The sequence below is a fragment of the Lynx canadensis genome, chromosome E3, assembly GCF_007474595.2.
Source record: "Lynx canadensis isolate LIC74 chromosome E3, mLynCan4.pri.v2, whole genome shotgun sequence".
NCBI lineage: Eukaryota > Metazoa > Chordata > Mammalia > Carnivora > Felidae > Lynx > Lynx canadensis.
Window position 1 is genome coordinate 35357253 of NC_044318.1, and position 8782 is coordinate 35366034.

Genomic DNA, 8782 nt, shown 5'->3' on the forward strand with positions numbered 1-8782 from the left:
TGAGCATCTTTAAATGGGGTTTTAATCCCACCACTGACCCAAATTCCCAGGCCAGTGCCGCCAGGAGAGCCCGGCCACACGTCCCTAAGGAGGGCACGATCCCCGAGCAGGTGTGCCTGACCCCGGCGAAGGCGGCGGGGAGGGTGCACCTTCTCGAAGGCTGGGAGCCTCTACTGCAAACACCACCAAATGCTAGGCACCACAAATTATTCCGTGATTTTTACAGGAACCATAAATATTACATAGCACATTTCCTCAGTTCTACAAGCACAGGAAGCAGGTGCTACATGCCCTCCAACACGGTAATTAGGAGGACTCAGCCAGAGGACCAGCTTGCGCTATAAAAACACCGCCACTTGCTGTCTCCAGGCCGGTCATTAGGAGAGACCACAGTGAGAAGAATCCAGATTCAGAGAACGTCCGGAGTTGACTTGTGGGTTATCTCATAAGAGCTTCAGATTTTATTTTAGCTCCAGTGCTATCTGAGACTGATAACGGCCCCACCAAATCCAAATGAAATACATATTTTAGGGATTTTAATCTAAGCAATACCAGCAAATGTGCCACTTTGGGGATGAATTATTTATTTGTTTGAGGCTAAGAGAAAATCCACACAAGCAGACCAAGGCCCCGAAATAGCGGAAAGTAAATTAAAGCGGCAGCCTGTGGCCGGCTTAATGGGCAGACAGCCCCTCACCGCCCTTAAGTGTCACCAGAAATGAACTAGATGGGCCCCACCCGGGAAATGTTTAAAGATGCGCTGGTCTCAGACTTTGCTTTTCCACACGTTCTTGGAAGCATTGGTCTCTGAAGAGCACATTGAAATGTTTAGGTTCCAAGGCCCCATCTGGAACACAAAGGTCTAGGGGGAATATTGAATCAATCCACCTTCTCATTCTGGGCTTTCTTGCCCACGTCGTTTGCAGAATTGTGTTTGAGGGTTGTAAAGGCATTACGAGTTTCACGGGTGGGGGTGCCAGGTGGAGCGTGCGTCTCCACCCCAAACCCCTCGGGGGTGAGGTGAGGGTCTGAGTCAGCGTCCAGACGGGTCCCAATTCATTGTTAATAAGCACCCCTGTCCAAAGAACATGAAGGCTGGGATCTGTTGTGTCCAACAGAAGTCTCTGCCCAGTGGGATGTTCTCGATCTACGCTGCCCAGTATAGTGGTCACTGGCCCCAAATGTTAGAGTGACCAAGGAGCTGAACGCTTCATTTAAAATTTTTGTTTGTTTTGCATTCATTTAAATGTTAAAGTAGATGCTTGACACAGTTCTTGGAAAACCCTCAAGGATGTTTGGAACAACTTGGACATTTGAATCTGCTTTAAAAAAAATTTTTTTTTAATATTTATTTTTGAGAGAGAGAGAGAGAGAGAGAGAGAGAGTATGAGTGGGGGAGGTGCAGAGAGAGGAGGAGACACAGAATCTGAACAGGCTCCAGGCTCTGTGCTGTCAGAGCCCAACGCGGGGCTCGACCCCACAAACTGCAAGATCATGACCTGAGCAGAAGTCAGATGCTTAACCAACTGAGCCACCCAGGCGCCCCATGAATCTGTTTTTTTCAACCACAAATTTTGTGAAGTCTAAATACAGATCAGGTGTTTCTGGTGAAAATTTAGGGGTCTGAATAGGGATATGCAGTAAGTAAAACATTTCATTAATAAATCTTACATTGATCATATGCTGGAATGATAAACATTTTGGGTATTTTGGATTACATAAAATATAATATTAAAATCCATCTCCTCTGCTGCATTTGCTGTTTTAAAATGGCTCTTAGAGAATTTAGATCATACGTGTGGCTGGTGTGATGGTTCTGGTGGACGTGTTGATGGCCCGGCCTCAGCTGGGCACGCAGCACAGGGGTGATAAAGACTCAGCTCACATGGGGCTCAGGGTTGGAGGGACACAGACAAGCAAATGAAAAGCATGAGAATAGCAGGAAGGCAGGAATGCTCTGGAGAAATCCCTGTGCATGGAACCCTCTAGGACCATGTGTCTATGACCCTGCACAACTGTAGACAACAGACCTGTTGGGGGTCCCAGATGCTGCAGGGCCCCCCCCCCCCAAATCAAGAGCAGAAAACTCAACAACCAGGACCGAGGCAAAAAGTCCTGACACAGGGACCGCTGACGCAGATGCCACCGAGGCCTCAGACCCCACGTCTGACAGCAAGATCGCCGTTTGGAGTCTCACATATCCTGGGAAACCTGGACATCACCTGTGAGGTAGCCTCCCCCACCTCCCAATTCCCTTCCTGAACTGGCACTGCCCACGGTTGTCACCACACTGCTACCCTGGGTTAATGGCCTATGTTGCACCACGGGGCCCCAACCTTAATCAGGGGGAGGACCCCTTTGTAATGTCAGAAAAATCCACTTAGCCTGTGGATGGAGACACCAGTAGAGAACAAACAGCTATTCGAATGAATTCAGGCACACTTTTTTTTTTTAAAGTTATACCTCAGTTAGTTAGCATATAGTGCAACAATGATTTCAGGAGTAGATTCCTTAATGCCGCTTATCCATTTAGCCCATCCCCCCACCCACAACCTCTGCAGCAACCCTCAGTTTGTTCTCTATATTTAAGAGTCTCTTACGCTTTGCCCCCCCCGCTTTTATATTATTTTTGCTTCCCTTATGTTCATCTGTTCTGTATCTTAAATTCTACGTGAGTGAAGTCATATATTTGTCTTTCTCTAATTTCACTTAGCATATTACACTCTAGTTCCACCCTCACTGTTGCAAATGGCAAGATTTCATTCTTTTTTATTGCTAATATTCCACTGTGTATATACACATATATCTCACCTCTTCTTTATCCATTCATCTGTCGATGGACATTTGGGCTCTTCCCATACATTGGCTATTGTCAATAGTGCTACCATAAACATTGGGGTGCAAAGGCACCCCACATTTTAAAAAAGAATTTAAAAGTTATTTATCACACCATCTCCATGCATTTGAAAACTAATCCACTGTGGGGAGACTGTATTTACGCCAGCTGCAGAGTAGGAGTGAAGGGCAGATTCTCTACACTGGTAGGAACTCTTGGACGCATGCTGGGAACAGGAGTGGACAGGGAAGGGTGTGGGGTGCCCTTGGGATCCTCAGGCCTTGAGTGCTGACACCCGCCTGGATTCAGGAGGGATTTTCTGCTCAGGAAAGAGGAGGTGAGTTTCCTGGGAGGTGAGAGACCCATAGAAGAAGCAGGCCCTCAGGGCTGGATGAGCTGTGTGTGTGCAGCCACCTCCCCCCCCCCCCCCCCCCCAGGCAGTGATACTCAGAGAGGAGGCAGGACCACATGGTGGAGACTGACATTCCCTGTGTCTTCGTTTGGGCCTCTAGAAGCTGACTCAGAGACAAGGATTTGAGGACAAGTGGCTTATTTGGGAGGGAAGGGTATGGGGTGGGAGAGCGAGATACGGGAAGTAATCCCATGGGGACACCCCAGGACTCGGGCGGAGCACCACCTCCCAGTCACCCCATCAGCGTGCAATGCCCTCTGGTGGGGTTTTATACGCGACATTAATCATCTATTGCGGCATTAAAAAGTCATCCCAACACTTAGCTTAAAACAAGAGTACTTACAAGGCGCCTGGGTGGCTCGGTGGGTTAAGCATCCGACTCTTCGTTTCGGCTCAGGTCATGATCTCACAGTCGGTGAGTTCGAGCCCCGTGTTGGGCTCTGCGCTGACAGTGCGGAGCCCGCTCGGGATTCTCCTTCTCCCTCTCTCTCTGCGCGGCCGCTTGCTCCCTCTCTCTCTCTCTCTCTCAAAAATAAATAAACATTACGCGCTGCCTTTGAGCCTCTGCCGCGCCTGCGCGTGGCGCCGGGTTCAGGCTGCACGCATGCGCTTGCGCATAACTGGGCCCGCCACGTCCTCCCCCCGGCGGCCCTTGTAACCGTGAGCGACACGGGGACACCCGGCTGCGAGCGGGTGGGGGTCCTTGTGGAAAGGGCCCCGGGGAGACGTCCTATAGGCCCTGTTGCTCCGTGTCCTCATGTTCCTGTTCCTTTTGTGGAAGTGCTGTCCTCTCTGTGATCATCGGGACCTGCGGGTTAACCGCGTCGTGGGGGGGCCCTGAAGGGAGGGCAGTGAGGGTCCTGGAGCAGTTTGAGGACCGCGGTCTACTTGACAGGAACTGGTCTCGGTCCTGAGGCTGCATGAATTTAACTCACCTGGCCGAGGTGGGGCAGTGACCTATTTGAGAACAACTACCGTTTAGGGCCAGCTGCTTGTATGGATACTGTACCAAGCATGGGAATAAAAGCTTTGGACAAAAACTAACTAACTAACTAACTAACTAACTAACTACATAAATAAATAAATAAATAAATAAATAAATAAATAAATAAATAAATAAATAAATAAATAAATAAATAAATAGATCTAGATAGATAGATAGATAGATAGATGATAGATAAAATATATAAACCAACCAACCAACAAACATTAAAAAACCCACAAGAGTACTTACGATCTTGCTCTCTGTGGCTTGGGAACTTGGGAGTGATGCAGCTGGGTGGTTCCAGCTTAGGGTCCAGGTGGTTGCAGTTGAGACATCAGTGGCAAGTCTCACCCGGGGCTGGAGGATTTGCTTCTAAAATGGCTCCACGTGGCTTGTGAGGTGGCTCCCTGCCACCTGACCTCCCTGTGGTATCGCTCCAGTGTTAGCTTGCTGCGGGGCCGGGAATCCAGGAAGGCTTCTCAGAGGAGGCGGCTGTGGAGAGGGATTTTTCCGAGGAAAGAAAGCATTCCCACCAGGAGGATGTGGTTCGTTAGTTCGTTGGCTTCAGGGATCGTGGCAGGTGCTGCAGCTGAGGGGAGCAGTGGCGTGTGGGGAGGGTGGAGGGTTGGCAGGAGATGCCTTGTGGCCTTCAGGGCAAGACGGCTAGGAGGACAGGCCATCCCTACAATGACAGCGACGTTCCTTTGTTGCTCCTCTGTGTAGGGCTCAGTTCTGAGGCTCTATGTGTATGACTTCATTTAACTGTTACACGTTCTTTAAGAGGGGCAATATTACTATCACCCCCAGTTTACAGAAGGGGAAACAGAGGCACAAGATGGTAAGTGACTTAACAAGGTCGAGCGGCTGTGAGTGATAGAACTGAGCTCAGAAGCCACGCCGCCCAACCTCTGGGCCCAGTCGATGCACCAGACGCCTCCCAGGGAGGTGGGATGCTTGGCTTCAAAGGTCACTGCCCTTCTCAAGGGAGCAGGACCCAGGAGGGGTAAGGTGTGACAGAAACAAGAAGAAGCCTGGAAACTTCAAGAGAGTGGGGCTAGATGGAAGGAACACAAGATGTGGAGACCCAAGACCTGGATTTGAATCCTGGCACTGACTCATTTTGTGGACTTTGGCAACTCTGTTAGCCTCTGGGCCTCCGTTATATGATCTGCCAAATAGGGTTCTTTCATTTGCTCGATAATGTTTACTGAGCACTACCACGTGCACGTTCCTTCTGGGTACTGGGGTCACGACACACGCTCCCGGGTGAAGGGAGGAGGATAGTGAACAAATCAGCAGCGGAGAAGGAGAGGTCTCAAGGTAAGTGTCAGTAAAGAATAAAACAGGAGAAAGGGCATAGGGGTTGAGTGACCACTCTTAGTTAGGACGTCATGACATTTGTGCTGACAGCTAAAGCCTGAGAAAGGGCCTTGTGAAGATCTGGGGGAGAACCCATTCCCTGGCTGAGGGCCGAGCAAGTGCAAAGGGCCTGAGGCATGAATGACCTTGGAGGTTAATGAGAAGCTCAAATAAATGAGTCAAACCTGCTTATAGGTCAGGCTCTGGGGACGGGTGGGGGCTGGCAGGGGGAGGGATGGACGGATGGACGCTATTCCCCCTGTCCCAGCTTAGCCCACAGGCCCCAGAAGGAGGCCCTATGTGTCAGTTAACAGCCTCTGGTTTCTTTCCCAAATCCAACCTCACGTGGGGAGGCTGATTCCCCAAGAGAGCCAGCTGCTTGGTGTCTGTTTGGATTTGCCATTAGGACAGGAATACTCCTAATTTAATTTCTCCTTTGTGTCTCTCTGAGTGACTAACTCCATGAGTCGTCTCTAAGAAGAACGTGCCGGAGATGAAAAACAGCAGATTTTAAATGAAAATCGAGAGCTGCATACAGACCTTTGGCAGCCTCCAACGCTGGGCGCTGACCCCTTCTGGCCCAGGGCCGTGCACACAGATGGTGCTCAATGTATGCTCACTAGGCGTGCGTGACCTCACCAGTCAGGATGCTTTGTTTCTAGTCCCCCTTTGGCTTTCCTGCTGCAAAGGCACACTGGAGGAGGCGGGCCAGCTGGGAGGTGGCAGGACAGAGGTCACTCATCAGAGGGAGTCAGGCCAGGCATCCAGCCAATTCAGTAGTGGCTGCGTGCATTTCCTGGAGCGGCACCTGACACCTGCCACCCCGGCCTGGTTTCTGGAGCACCTACAACATCCCGGATACTGCGTCTACCCACTCGGCCCACACGGATTGTGGCTGCTGCCTCTACACAACCCCAGGACACTACCACGTCCCTTCCTTAGGATCAGCGGTGACGGGGCTCCTAGGAGACAAGCCCCAACCAGAATGGTCTTGGGGGCGCCCAATGGTCGATCCGTCCGTTCTCCCACTCTTGACCCCTTGGGGCTCCCTGGGCCAGAGGAGCAAAGACTGGAACTTTCCTCCCCGGGAGTTCAGCCTGCCTGCTCTTCTCATTCTCCGGTTCTCATCCTCACGGGACCCCAGGAACCCCAGGGCAACCAGGGCTGCAGCCCGCGGCTCCAAAGGGCAGTCAGTTCAGCTGCTGCTTTCTGCTCGGAGATGTTTCCAGTGGCCCGACCAGCCGCCCCCAGCTTTCTTTCATCTTTCATCTCTTTGTTCCAAGAAAAAAATGCATCATGGTGAGTGGGGGTGGGGAGGGTCCCAGCTCTGCGGGGGGGGTGAGGGGTGGGGGGTGGTAAGGGTGGGCCAGGCAGGCGGCTGGGTTCCTGCGGCTCTGTCACTCTGCTGTCTCATCCGGTCATGAGTCCTGCACGGGCCGGGCAGGCTCAGAGCTATGGCCCTGGGAGCGCCCCGCCCCGGTCACACTCTCCTTCTGTTTCCTCCCTGCTCTGCTCCCCTACAGGCTGCGGAGGGAAGCAGGTTAGGGGTTTCCACCTCACCCTCAGGCCTCTTCAAGCAGAACTCTAAGCTACCTCTACAGGGACTTTTGGAATACATTTCTGTGTGATTTGGGATAGTTGGGTAATTTTCCAGAAATATATTAACTGGGTCTGCTGCCTGCCTTTTACATAAATATTGTTTTCCCATTATAATAATTAAAATAATATTTACCATGTATTCGATATTTTCTGTATTCCAGGCATCGCGACTCTGGGAGGGAGGCGCTGTAATTGTCCTCATTTTCCAAGTGAATAAATAGAAGTTCAAAGGAATACTTTGTGCAAGGTCATTGTAAGTGATGTTGCCAGATCTGCCTGTCTCTGGCAGCCAGAGAGCATCCGGTGCCCAGAGCCATTCCCGACCTGCTTTCTTTCTCTCCCAAAGAGAATGGAAAGCTAAAACACTCATCTCGTCAGACTTCCTTGCAGCTAGAAGTGACCAAGTGACCAGTTTTGGCCACCGACGTGTAAGCGAAAAGAACCAGGAAGAAGCTCTTGGAGCAAATTCAGCCTTTCAAATTTTGCCCTTTAATTCTGTGTGGAGTCCAGGTATGATACCTGGAGGCGTAGCAGCCATCTTGTAACCATGAGGTCAAATCCCCATGCCAAGGATGGCAAAGTAGGAGTGTAGAAATAATCTGGATTTCTGATGACCTCCATGGGTAGCCCTCCCCAGGCTCCTTGTTTCATGATGCAAAGACATTTCTTACTTATTTCATCTACCATTTATTGGATTTGTAGCTTCTTATGAGCAAATAAAAATAATTGACCCCTGGCCTCCACAGCCCATGGTGTTGCACACTTTTGAGGCTGCTCATCAAGGGGGCATTGGGCTGGGCCCTGGAAAACAGCATTAGAATGAACTTCAATTTGTCAAAAGCCAAAAATTCTGACTTTAAAACACCACCAGAGTGTCCAGAGAGTTTTAGGGGTAGAAATTTCCATTTTTTCAGTGGCTGAACCGTGTCATGACTGGGACAAAGATTTTGAGGTCTCTGCAGAGAGGCTGCTCCCCGCAGGACAGCTGGGAATCTGGTGTTGATCTCAGTTTATACCCTGCTGGGCCGCTGCCACCACTGCCCCCTCCCCCTCCGAGGAGACTGGAGTCCAGCCCCAGCCAGCTCTGGGGGAATCCAAGAAGCTCAGGATCTGCTTTCTGTGTCCCTATCCGTGCTATTCGTCTGGAGGGGGCACCCACTGGATGGCTGTGCAGGCCTTGGGCAAGTCACTTCATTCACCTGCGCCTCAGTTTTCTCATCTGTAGAAGGGGGATGAGAGTAGATCGCCGTGAGGATTCAATGGGTTCACACACAGCAGCTGGATCACGGTGAGCACTGCGAGGGGCTGGCTGTGGGGGGCATTGCTACTGCCTCCCACCCTCCACCTCTCCTCTCCTGACCCCGAGGATGCTTGCACCTTCCTGCCCTCCTCTGGAACCAGGCATGGATGTGTCATTTGCCTTGGCCAATGAAATGGGAGCAGCAGGGTCATGTGACCTTCCATGTGAAACCCTGTGAAAGCTAGTGTGACTCTCCAGGACCCCTTTTCCCTGGGAAGGTCGTGCTGACGGGGAGACTGAAGACCACAGAGCTTGTATCCGTCAGGACAACATATAGAGGAAGGTTGTCTG

The 8782-nt window shown here is 51.0% G+C and overlaps 1 non-coding gene across 1 annotated transcript; it reads left to right on the forward strand.

Annotated features, from left to right (window-relative positions):
• Positions 1–3795: 3795 nt before the first annotated feature.
• LOC115504644 lies at positions 3796–3921 on the forward strand. The gene has a single exon (XR_003965748.1). It is a non-coding gene; the product is annotated as a small nucleolar RNA SNORA76 (small nucleolar RNA).
• The last annotated feature ends 4861 nt before the right edge of the window (positions 3922–8782 follow it).